The following is a 13,227-nucleotide window of genomic DNA, read 5'->3' on the forward strand; positions in this document are numbered from 1 at the left end:
GTAGCATCATAAGTGCTTAGAGAGTGATAGAAAATTTTATATTACTACTTCTGGAAATAAAATCATGGCATGGGAAGGAGAGGATAAGAGAATGATGACATAAAAAACAAGTTGAAGATTTCCAGAAATGAAAATGTTCATATCAGAAAGGTACAATGTAAGGGATGATAAAAATTAAAGAGGGAATGGATCTAAGCAGGGCTACCTAAGGTGTGGTCCATGGATCAGTATCCCCAGCATCACCCTGGGAGCTGGTAAGATTTACAGACATTTGGTTCTACCCCAGAACTACTTACTCAGAATTTCTGGGGGTGGAGCTCAGCAATCTACATGTTAAGAATATCCCCAACCTTAAAGTTTGAAAAAAAAAAAGTTTCCCCCCTCCTGGGCTGGAGGAATTGGAAAAATTTTCTTGGCCAAGAAATTGGCTCAAAGTAGATACACCTGCATCCAGTTAGCTTTGGCCTCCAAGTTAATCTTTTCACAAGTGCATGAAGGTTATTAATTTAAAAAGAGAACCTTAGAGATTCTGCATGGAGAGTAAAACGATAGAAAAGGATTAAGATTGATGATAGTCACAGAATATGTGTATAGTAAGTGGGATAAGGTTATGTCAGTTCAATTATGTTTTGTTGGTAATAAAGTCATAAAAAATCATTAGATTTTTAGGGCTTTGAGGATTTTGGAATTGTGAATGATTAATTTAAGCCACAAAATAAGCCTATGTGGTAGGTACTCTTGTCATTCCCTTTGTGTAGATGAGAAAAGTAAGGATTGGGGAGGTTTTCAAGATTACATGCTAATATGTGGCAGAGTCAGGATTTGAACCCAGGTGGTGAGACTCCAGAATCCATGCTTTTAGCTGCTAGATTATGTTGCTCCCCCTACCCCCACCATAATTGATATAACCACTCCCTTACTATTGGACACACGGGTTGTTTCTAGCATTTCATTTTCATAAATAAACACTGTGAAGAACATCCTCAGGTATAAGACTCTAACCATATTACTGATAATTTCTTTAGGCTAGAGTCCCAGAAACTGAAAACCTTGGTCAAGGGCCACAAACAATTTTAAGACAGTTGGTTTCCAGATAACGTGTTACAAGGGTAGCCATTTCGTTCCACTCTTCCATTCCATTATCTTTAAAGTCTTAGTATTCTTAATAAACAAACTAGTAAAAAATAAAATAAAAAATAAAAAATAAATAAACCAGTATACCATTTTTAAAAATTCTTATTTCTTTTATTCGAGTAAAGTTAAAACATTTGTATATGTTCACCAACCACAGCCAAAGGCAGACGCTCAACCACTGAGCCACCCAGGTGCCCCTTGCCCACTTTTTGGAAACCACATTTTTAACGTTCTTCCTATTAAATTCTATGTGCTCTTTAGATACTGAAACTTTTAACCTTTTGGCATATTTGGTACAATTTGTTTTAGTTTATTTTCCTTTTAATTTAGTTATGACTTTTATACATAGTATTTTAAATGTTTATATAATAAAATCTATCAATATTTTCCTTCATGATTCTCTGCTAATTAATTAATTAATTCACCCTTAAAAAGAATTTCCTCATTCCCCTAAAAAATCCTCTGCTTTCCCCCCAAAAAGAAATTTTCCAAACTTCAAGTTTAACTTGAAGTTGCAATTTGATGGAGTATATTTACAGTAAGGAGTTCATTTCTTCAGAAAGCTAAAAGAGCTACGTGTGTTCACTTTTGCTATTAGATATCCTTTGGGTTCCATAAAGCCTGCATAAGATCGAGAGACAGCCAGATAGTGGCAAGAGTCGAGGGCTAGACATAAATGCACTCAGGAGCATAAATTCACTCTCTCATCTCTAGTCCTGTTTTCACGGTTTTCTCATTTGTAAGATGGAGATGATGATACCCATCTTGCTCATCTCCCTTATTTATCTCTCCTGAGATGTTCTGAGGATCATATGAGTTGATATGAGGAAAGTGCTTTTATCACCACTGCTATAGCTGTCTACATATCGAGATTCATTCATTCATTCAGCTCCTCCAATGTACTAGGCACCCAGCTGGACTCTGGGGTTTCAACACTGAATATGACTTTCTGTCTGTGTTGGATGGGGTCGAACAATGCGCACCAGCTTTTTAAAGTCTTTTATTTTTTTATTTTTAAGATTTTATTTACTTATTCATAGACACACAGAGAGAGAGGCAGAGACAGAGGCAGAGGGAGAAGCAGGCTCCATGCAGGGAGCCCAACGTGGGCCTCCATCCCGGGTCTCCAGGATCACACCTCAGGCTGCAGGCGGCGCCAAACCGCTGCGCCACCAGGGCTGCCCTTAAAGTCTTTTAACAACCGAGTGGGCAAAATAAGGTGGGTGAAGTGGGTGAAAGGGGTCAAAAGGTACACACTTCCAGTTATAAAATAAGTCATGGGGATGTAATGAATAGCATGGTGACTGTAGTGTGTATTTAGAAGTTGCTAAGAGAGTAGATCTTAGTTCTCATCACAAGAAAAAAAAATGTAACTCTTTATGGTGCTGGATGTTAACTAGACTTACTGTGATCATTTTGCAATAGATAGAAATATCAAATCATTATGTTATATACCTGAAACCAATAAAATGTATGTCAATTATAACTTAATAAAAAACCCTGATGACATATGTAATATTAATAATCCCAGTTTATAGGTAAGCAAACTGGAGCACAGAGAGGTTAAATAACTCACCCGAGGTCACACAACTAGGAAACTGTAGAGCTGGGACACAGGCCTGGGCAGTGTAACTCCAAAGCCCAGACTTTTAACCACGAGGCTGTGCTGCCCCTCAAAAGATGAGGGTGAAAACCAGATAATTGTAGAGTGAAATTTTGTTTAAAATATTTTTGGTTTTAAGAAGACAGAAAGAGAAGGCCATGGCCTCCTCACTGCCTTTATCTCTTGATCTCTCCATTGACAAACAGCACAAAAGGGCCCCCTTGGGTAGGGTCTTGGGGTGTAGGAAGGAGGAGCTAGGATCCTGACCTGAAGGAGCACGTGATCTGATGGACTAGGGGCCTGAAGCTGTGGCAGACAGCCTTGATCTGATGGTTCTGCTCTCACTGGCTCTCTCTGAACAGGTGGCACATCCCCTCCTCTCTCTACCCACCCTCTTCCACAAGGACTACCAGACTGGAGATCTGGGTATCAAGGCTGGCCTGTCTGAGTGTGCGGTGCTAACTTAATGCCTGACATGCAGCTGGAGCCCAACCAATGCTTGTTGGACTAAAAGTAAAGGCTTATGTCAAATTATAGAATCTTTAGAAGGACTAAATGGAGGATATGATGGTATTTTTCAACCATCAACTTCTATTAAGAGGAAAAAAACAACTTTTTTTCCTAAGGACAAACAGCTTGTTGGGGGTGGAAGGAAACAGTAACAGTATTTTTGATCCTGCTTCTCTCTTTCTACATGGAAATCAGCAAATAAATAAGAAACATGCTTGTTAGGAACTCCACCAACAAAAAACATGGGAGAAAGAAGTCAAATCACTTCATTTTCTTACTGTTAGTGATTTTGCTCGTATGTATGCGAAAGACTTGTTGAAAGAATAGCTAAAATTAGTTTTCTCCCTGCAGGTGTCACATTACCTTTGCCCCCATCGTACTGATAAGCGTTCCCAGAGAGTGGAGGAAAACAGGTTTCCACCCCAGTTCCCAGGGAAAAAAATCAATTATAGATGAGAAACACATAAAAGCCAATTAATTCAGGTTACTTAACCTAAGAAATCTTCATTCTTCCTGTTATATCAGTGTAAGGAAAGATCTCCAACATAGGCTGAGCCAAAGGATACGGACCAGTTAAGCAGCCACCATATGCCCGGCATTGTCTTAAGCACTCTCCATATACAGTTCATTTAAACCTCACAACCACCCTTGGAAGGAGACATTACCTCAGTTTTGCAGATATCCAAAGGAATATCCACCAGTAAAAACCGAGCTTCAGAGAGGTAAGATATCTCACCCAAAGTCACAGAGATGGAAAGTCCACTTTTATCCAAACTAGACTGTCTAGGGCAGAGGCAGACCTTAGTTTTCCTCATTTTACACTTTCCCCCCTCACTCATTGGCTCTGCCTAATTATAATGTCTGTTCATTTCTGTGGCTTCAAGTAATTACACAGTTGTTCAAGCAACTGAATCCAACATTCAGTCAGCATTTCCTAGGGTCCACATTTGGGGGAAACGGGCACAAAGTTCCCAGCACTTTTCAGCACACACTACCACACACATCTGGATTATTTTCCATCTTATGAATGGATGATGTGGTTACCAAAACTACACTGCGCTATAAAATAGGGACCACCTCAACCCTCCGCTCCTCACTAGCTTTAGTAGAGGCACCCCAGCCTGTGCATAGTGAATTGTGAGAGGGAATTTGAGAAAAAAGGAGAAAAAAAATTTAATCAGACGAGTTCAGGTAAGAGTAAAAACAAAACAACCAGGCATGAGTGAGTGTTGTATGTGCCACTTCATGACAGTGGCAAATGGATGAAGTCTAATGGTCACTCACCTTGAACTCAAAGGCTTCCAGATATGAGAAAGACAGAGAAAGAGATAATGACTTTTGTTTGTTATGGATCAACTAAGCCTTCCTGCTACTATTTTATGTTGTAACACAAAAGTTGTCTTCTCCATTACAAAGACAGTTTTTTTTTTTTTTCGGGTTCCCATCATTAAGTCCTCTGGACAGAAGCACTTCCTAGACACCAGATCCCTAGGCCTTGCTTGATACCTGGCTTCCTTTCGTTTATCCTAAAATGACTTAGATGACAGAACCCAAAAATGACAGACCAGAGTCCCATTCCCCACAAGTAATGAGTGAGTTTTGTGGCGTGTACCTTGCAGACACCTCAAACTTTGGTTCCTTTTCTCCATGGCCACTGCCACGGCCATCAGGGTTCAGGATATCATTGCCACCTGAAGGGTTGTAATTTCTGTAAGTGGTTTCTCGGTTCCAAACTTACCCCCCTTTAACTCAGCATCCATATGCAGCCAGAATGACTATGGTCTAGTCAAAAATGCTCATTAAGTCACTCTACTTAAAACCTTATAGTGGCTTCCTTTGCATTAGGATAAATTATGAAAAAAAAAAGTCACTAAGAAGTAGATGCATAATCTGTGCTGGGTACTACATGACTTAACCGCAGTTCTTGCAGGAACCCAATAAGGGAAGTACAACCACCAAGGCCCCACAGCTAGAAAGTGGCAGAGCCATGACTCAAACTTGGATCTGTATGCCTTCACAGTGCATATTTTAAAACCATCAAGCTATCCATGTGATGGCATGCAGATTCTTTGTGATCTGGCCTGCTTACCATGCCAGCCTCACGTCTTCATGAGCTTCTTTTCCCTGCTTGTGCTTCAGCTCTTTGAGCTGCTTTGTGTGTCCTGGACCTTGACATGCTGTTTCACACGTTTGTTTTGTACACAAATCCCTTCTTCTACAATGCCCTCTTCCCCTCATTTGTCTTGTGGAATGTCTCTTCTCTCAAGATTCATCTCAAGTGTTAACTCCTCCATGAATCTTTCCTCAACCCCTCCTCTCCTTGGTAGAACTGACCACTCTGCTCTCTGTGTATCTCTGTACCCTAACTAAGCTGTTATTAAGGCAACCACAACACTTTCCTATCCTTATATGGATAAGTATGAGTCCCTCCCTCTTAGACTTCTATGAATTTCTTAAATGCTGGGACCATGTCTTACTAATCCATTTTATCCATAGTAGCTAGCACAGTGTTGGGCATATAGAAATATTGTTGAACGAATGGAAATATTTGTTTGCACATGAAGTATGTTGTTTGGACAGAACATCTCATGCCAATACATTGTGAGATTTATATTACTTTTACTTAGAGCATCAATTTGTAATTTTTTTTCCTTCCTAAAGGACTGAATGTGAAATTCCGAAGAGGTACATGCAGCTTTAGAGTAACTAAATGTTTTGACAGTCTACCAACTAGAGCAGTGGGTAGGAGTGGCGAGAAGATATTGTAGTCTACCTGCCACACTTCTTTTCACCTGAGAAAGTCCTGGGAAAGTGATAACAACGAGTCGTCACTGTACAAGCCAAATTTGGTATGGTAGTTACATACGTATCTACCTTAGCAATGGGAACGTGGATGATTCATATTTGAGCCACAATGCACATATTGTATTATGCACAGTAAAATGAACTGACAAGAATGAAATTAAACATTTAATTTAAAAGCAAGAATAACAGCAATGGAAAACCATGACCAACTCAAGAAAACACAGATACTGTGATAGCAAGTATCGCAATCAATCCTTTCCCCAAATCCCAGAAATGTCAATTCTAGTGTATATGTGCCATATGGCAAACACTACATGGCAGCCAGACTTCTTGATTACTAGCAGCCAAATGCAATCTCTGGCTGATACATTCTGGTCCTATCTCAAAACCATCTATATCTTCAATATTTCCACCTACTCTTGAATCTCAGCTCAAGGAAAACCTCCTTGAGAAAGCCTTCCTTTGTCTGGCAGTACAGTCTGTATACACCCTCAAAGAACTTTCTTTCCTCTAGGGAGCTTATTTTAGTTTGTAATTAAATATTCAATACTTACATTTTTTTTTTTTACTAACAGTTGCCTCCCTAAAGCATCTATGAGCTCCAGAAGATTAGAGATCTTCCTTGTCTTATTCACCATATTCCCCCCTGTGATTAACACATAGCCAGGCACTCTACAAACATGCATGCATGCATGAATGAATGAATGAATGAAAGAATGATTCCTTCACTTCTTACTCATTGCCGTGTTTTCTTAAGAATTATACCTGATTCCTTATGAGACTCAAGCTGGTACTCAATTTATTCCTCATTATTTCCCCACCCTTCCACAAGGATCAGTCTTTATTATCTAACCTACTCCCCTCCTAACCTCCATTCAAAAAGACTTCTTACAAGTGGCAGCTTCTAACCAACCTGAACTTTCTGACATGTGTGGGATCCAGGTCTAGGTCATGCACCATGAAAAAAGAGAACAAAATAAAAGAAATGTAGTGACTTAGAGTACCTATTCATTAATTAATTCATTTATTTTTAAAGATTTATTTATTTATTTTAGAGAGAGAGAGATAGAGAGAGGGTGGGGGTTGCAGGGGGAGAGAGAGAGGGAGAGAGAATCTTAAGCCGACTCTGCACTGCACACAGAGCCCAACAAGGGGCTCTATCCCACCACCCTGAGATCACGACTTGAGTTGAAACCAGGAGTCAGATGCTTAACCAATTGTGCCACCCAGGCGCCCCCTACTAGGTTATTTTAAACATTCTACATAACTCTTATAAAACCTATTAGCTCATAACAAATAATTTAAAAACACTTCTATTTTATCATATAGATAAAAATGAGGTTTCTTGCTGATTTTTTTTTCCATTTCTCAATATATTTTGGCCTGGAATAGTAAAAGCCTTGGAACTGAAATGACTGTGCTGATTGTTAGCAAGAAGTTAAGACACATGTGTGATCTTTTAGCATAATTACCTGGAGATTATTCCTAAATGACAGGGCCTTGTGTTCCAGGATTCTTCTCCACTCAAGAATCTTGGCCTGTTCCTCCCTTTCTACTTCTCTTCCTCTCTAACCTTCTTCTACATCCCCCTCCCCTGTTGTCTGCCACAAAGCTATGTCCCTGAGCCCCTTCACAACTATAGATCATCCATCTTTTGAGGTTCTTACAGAGGAAGCATCCTTTGCCTGTCACTCTGCAGGTCCTGGGTGGAGAAGGGAGAGGCAATGAAAAGGTGTAATTGGCGAAGTTCTAGTTTCAGGAATAGTAACTAGTGAGGTGTTAGGAACCACTTTTGGGAAATACCCTTCATTAATTCTCCTCAGTTCCAGACTCTACTTAAATCACACTTGGAGAGTCTAGTTTAAGGGAAAGAACATAGCATAGCACTCAGCATAGACTCTTCCCTAATGCTGGGAGGGTTCAGGAAAGTTAAATGAAGTGTCCTCTCTGTAGTGGGCTCCCTATCCCAAGGGCCACCCCAGGGAAAGACTTTGAAGACAGCCGGGTGGCGCCAGTGGGGAACACTGGAGACTATGGGATGTGGGCAGTGGCAGTGATGTCACTTTCTTCTGGTACTTTCATTAGGCAGGAGGTGGGATAAAGAATCAAAAGGAGGGCAGTCTGGGTGGCTCAGCGGTTTAAGTGTCTGCCTTCAGCCCAGGGCGTGATCCTGGAGTCCCGGGATCAAGTCCCATGTCAGGCTCCTTGTAGGGAGCCTGCTTCTCCCTCTGCCTCTGTGTGTGTGTGTGTGTGTGTGTGTGTGTGTGTGTGTGTCTATCATGAATAAATACAATTTAAAAAAAAGAATCAAAAGGAGGGGACAGAGCAAGAGTAAGAAAGGACGTGAGCAAAAAAAGACATACATAGACAAATACTAGTACAGACATTGTAGAGGATAAAACTTTTGCATTATTTGATTTAAAAAACCATAGGCACGTGTTACCTGTTGAAATGACATTTTTCAGTCTAACGCTCTCCCAACTGAGCTATCTCGGCCCCTTGAAATGACATTTTTAAAAATAATAAAAGACCCCACCGGTCTGGAGCCCCGAGCTCCTCCCAGGCCTGCCGCCCAGCCCGGTGCCGCCGCCGCGGTGACCTCGAGGCGCCTGCGGGCCGGGAGCCCGGGAGCCCGGGAGCCGGGAGCTCGGGGCTGGCCGCGGGGCCTCAGTCGCACGTGCGGCGGACTCACTAGAAAGCACGGCGGGGAGGGAGCCCCGCGGCCCGGGTCGCCCCCGCGGGCCCGCCCCCCCCCCCCAGGTGGCAGGTGCTGCCCCCGCCGCCCCCGCCGCGACCTCGGTCCTACCTGCCGCCCCGGCCGGGCTCCCGGGCCCGCCGCGGAGGTGCACGAGGCTGCGCTGCCCGCCCAGCTCGCGACGCCGGCGGGGCCCCAAGGTCGCAGCGTCGGGGAGGCGCGGCGGTCGGTCCGGCAGCCCCCGCAGCCCCTCGGAGCTCCGCCCCCGCCCGCCCGCCCGCCGCCCGCCGCCCGCCTGCCCCTGCGGAGCGCGGAGCCCCCCGGCCGCCCGCCCTGCGACCTCGGAGCCCCGGGCCAGGGGGAGCCGCGCGCCTCCCCGCGATGCGGCAGGTGCCCCGGGACCGCGGGGGGTCCCCGGACCCCGGACCCGGGACCCCGCTCCTGCAGCCGGAGAGCGCCCCCCGCCCCCATCCTCCTCCCTGGAACAGGAGAGCGCTCTTAGGACAACTCCACCAACCTGCTCTGTGCCCGGAGTGGGAAACTTTTTTTTTTTTTTTTTGGGTAAAAAACCCTACAAGAAATCCAAAAGCCCATGCCCAAGCTCTTACTCATTCTGCAAGACCAGGTCCAGCGCTGCCGGCTCCCGCAGACCTTCTGGGGCTGGAGACCGGCTCCCTGCGGGCGTCTGTCCGCGTCCCCACGCCCGCGGCTCGGGAGCTCCCGGCCGGAGGCAGGCACCTGCCGCGCGTCGTTTCCTGTACCCACCACCCTGCCCTCGTGGACGCGGGACCAGGCCTTGCTCATTCCAGTCCCCAGCCCCTGGCAGGGCGCCCGCCACCTAGCAGGCGCTCGAATATATATATATATATATTTTTTTTTTTTTTGAATAAGGGGAAAATTAATTTTCTTCTGTAGAAAACTGTTTTTGTTTTGTTTTTTTTTATTTTTTGTTTTTGTCCTCAAGCAACACGTACTCCTTTGGGTGGACAGGTTGCTAATCTCTATGAAGAACCTCAAAAATGGTCCCTTTGATGCAGTAATTTCATTCTTGGGGATATTTCCAGGACAAAATATTCATGTGCAGATGTTTGTAGCAAAATAACAACAACAACAAAAACAACAATAATAACAATATATTAATATAATAATTAATACTAATATAATAATATAATAATTATTATTATTTACGTAAAATAAGGCTAGTAAAGAAAAAAAATGGTAAAAGCAAACAAAGCCAAACTGTCAATGGGAAATTGGTTAAATAAATTATGGGAGGATAACTTAATGAGATATTACACAATTCTCAAAATGAAAGACATCAAGGCAGGAGTGCCTGACAATGTTTTTTTTAGAACAAGAGGGAGTATTTATCCTTAAAATTAAAAAAAAAAAAAGGAAAATATGGAGTAATGCGAACAAGTGTTTGCAAAGTAACATTAAGACAAAGGAGTAAAAAGTTGCATAGTTACTAAGCTTAACAACTTCCAGTAAAAATGCAGATCTGTAAAATGGAAATAACACTTACCTTGAGAGATTCTTAGAGTCTTAAATGTAATTAAATATTTCAGAAAAGCGCCTGATACGTCGTGGATACTCAGCAAAAAGTTTCCATTTTCTTGCTTCACAGGAGCACCTTCTCACATCTGCAGACTCTCGGATACATCCTCATCATAGCCCAGCTCTGCCCACGGATTTACTTCCCCTCAAATGCAGCATAAGGGGAGCTGAACAAATGTTCAAGCACCAGCATAAAGCAAAGAAGAGAATCTAGTTAATAAGAATAGATGCCAGTCCTCCCGCAGATGCGAATGCCCAGCAATACAGGCTCCCAGCGGGGGATTTGGCTTGGTGGCAGTACTTGCCAAAATGCCTTAAAGATTGTAGTTGGCTTCGAGCACAACGTAGTCAGCGCCCAAGACTGAATTAAGCCCCCCCACCCCCCACCCCGAACTGAATGACACTGCAGCCCGAGGCTGAATTAATACTCTTCAATGATCAACTTGTACCTGGGCATAATGTTCAAATGTCTTTAATTAAGAAAGTGTCACTCTGAAGAGCTATTATTACATTTTAAGATGAAGAAACTGAAGCTTACAGCAGTTAGGTGACAGAAGCATGACCTGGAATCTGATTAGTTTGACCACAGCCAAGGTGTTTGACCACTTTGCCGGGGAGTCTAAGTGTGTACACCTCCCACCGGAGGTGCAGTAGATGGTCTTGAGTGGTATGCGGTTGATGACGTTAGGAAACAGTGGATCACATGGTGAGAACTGGAAAGTTCTCTTAATTCTATGGATTATGTCTAGGAAGAACTATCATTTTTGTGATTCTTTGTCTTTACACCCCTCTAACACTTGCTGATCTGTTTTTTAACAAAGAGAAAGCTTGCCTCGGGCTCAGTCAGCGCCTTTGCTAGGCAACAGTTCCTAAGTAGAATTTAATATCATCACTTTCTCTTCCTTCTGATATTATTCTTTACTCTGTTAATTTCTAACTGATACAGGTTTTCCACTTAGAAGGTGCTGTAGTTTTCATTTAAGGTAAATCTATATACATAATTGGGTAACTTCAAGGAAAGATATTAAAAAATGAGTAAGACCACTGATATTTGGACATGGTAGAATTGGCAAAATGAAGGTGGTACACGAAGGCCTGACATTTGGGAAATACTGCCTCACACTCCGTTATGACCAGTGGCTGGATGGGATGGTGGGGCAGGTTTCAGTTCAAAATGAACAGGGACTGGGACACCTGGGTGGCTCAGCAGTTGAGCGTCTGCCTTCGGCCCAGAGAGTGATCCCAGGGTCCTGGGATCGAGTCCCGCATCAGGCTCCCTGCATGGAGCCTGCTTCTCCCTCTGCCTGTGTCTCTGCCTCTCTCTCTCTCTCTCTCTCTCTCTCTCTCTCTATCATAAATAAATAAATACAAATTAAAAAAAAAAGAAAACCTAATTTTTCCTGCATCCACCCTTGCCTCTCTGCAATCTATTCTTCCCATAGCAACTGGAATGATACATTTGAAACAACTTGGATGATGTCATTTCTTGTTTAAAACCCTGTCTGTAATGGCTTCCTATCTCACTAGACTAAAATCCAGTCAAATTCATGGCCCATAAAGTCCAGCATCATTGGGCTGTGCCTCTGATCTCATCTCCTATAATCCTTCTTGGCTCCCATACACACTGGTTTCCTTGTTGGGCTTTCAGTGTGCTCAGCAGACCCTGCCTCAGAGACTTCCATTCACTTTTCCCAGTTCCCAGTCTGGAACACTCTTTTTGCTCTCTGCTCAAGTGTTACCTTTTCAGAGATGCATTCCTCTGGGATTCCTATCCCCCGAAGCATAGCCTCTCTTTCACCCCACATCATCACTATTTCTTTATCCTGCTTTACCTTTTATTAAGGGTGTTGGAAAATTTATTTATGGAAAATTTATAAAGTTGGGAGGGGAGACAATGGGGGTCAGAGAAGTTAGAGCAAATCACCGCACAGAAAATAACTTAAAAATAAATATATAATACTCTCTTTACAAACACACAAATCCAGCTGCCATGAATTTCTTTCCTTTTTTTTTTTTTAAATTTTACTTATCTAGTCACGAGAGACAGAGAGAGAGAGAGAGAGAGAGAGAGAGAGAGAGAGGCACAGACACAGGCAGAGGGTGAAGCAGGCTCCATGCAGGGAGCCCAATGTGGGACTTGATCCTGGGACTCCAGGATCACACCCTGGGTCAAAGGCAGGTGCTAAACTGCTGAGCCACCCAGGGATCCCCCTGCCATGAATTTCTTATTGGCTGTCTTTCCTTCTGGGTCACTAGTTTCCTGTCTCATTGCTCGAGGGTGTTCTCACACTCTCATCTCTAGCCTATGTCCTCTTTATATCCTGATCCTTCTTAAGATGAGCTAAGAAACTCAGATGGGGCCTAATCATTTTGTTTTGTTTTAATTAACAAATTTTCTTGAAGCAGAACACATATTTAGAAATATGTACAACCTGATGAGCACTTGTACCTCTTTCTATTCTGTAAAACTCTCAGAAAGTAATCATTGTCCTGACTTATAACAACATAATTTATATTTATATTAATGGAATTATTCAGTAAATACTATTTTATATCTAATCTTTTTCACTCAATAACTTGTGAGATTCAAGCAGGAGTTTGTTCTTTTTCATTGCTGTAGAATATTCTCCCGCATGGTTGTGCCACAATCTCTTGATCCATTTCACTTGATGGGTATTTGAGTTGCTTCCGATTTTGAGCTATTATGAATAATGCTGCCATGAATGTTTTTTGGTGTACATGTGCTTGCATTTCTGTTGGGCAATATATCAGAGTAGAATTATCGGGTTAATAAAATAAGAACTCTCATTTATTACTGGTAGAAATAGAAATTAGTATGACCACTTCAGAAAGTTCTTTGGCAATATCTTCCAGTGCTAAACATATGCGTGCCTTTTATATTCTAGGTTCTTTGTCAATTATC

The 13,227-nt window shown here is 42.6% G+C and overlaps 1 protein-coding gene across 4 annotated transcripts in view; it reads right to left on the reverse strand.

The window, feature by feature from the left end:
* Positions 1-10,532, reverse strand: part of CASR (calcium sensing receptor) — a 78,028-nt gene extending 67,496 nt beyond the window's left edge. Inside the window, exon 1 of one of the 4 annotated variants that reach the window (XM_055316521.1) lies at positions 10,273-10,532. The gene's annotated coding sequence lies outside the window, so the exon portion shown is untranslated. Of the gene's footprint in view, positions 1-8,858; positions 8,938-9,355; positions 9,435-10,272 lie in introns of those variants that run through there. The other 3 variants (XM_055316520.1, XM_055316524.1, XM_055316522.1) reach the window with 3 other exon arrangements.
* Positions 10,533-13,227: the final 2,695 nt, after the last annotated feature.

The sequence above is a fragment of the Nyctereutes procyonoides genome, unplaced genomic scaffold (assembly GCF_905146905.1).
Source record: "Nyctereutes procyonoides isolate TBG_1078 unplaced genomic scaffold, NYPRO_anot_genome, whole genome shotgun sequence".
NCBI classification, from domain to species: domain Eukaryota; kingdom Metazoa; phylum Chordata; class Mammalia; order Carnivora; family Canidae; genus Nyctereutes; species Nyctereutes procyonoides.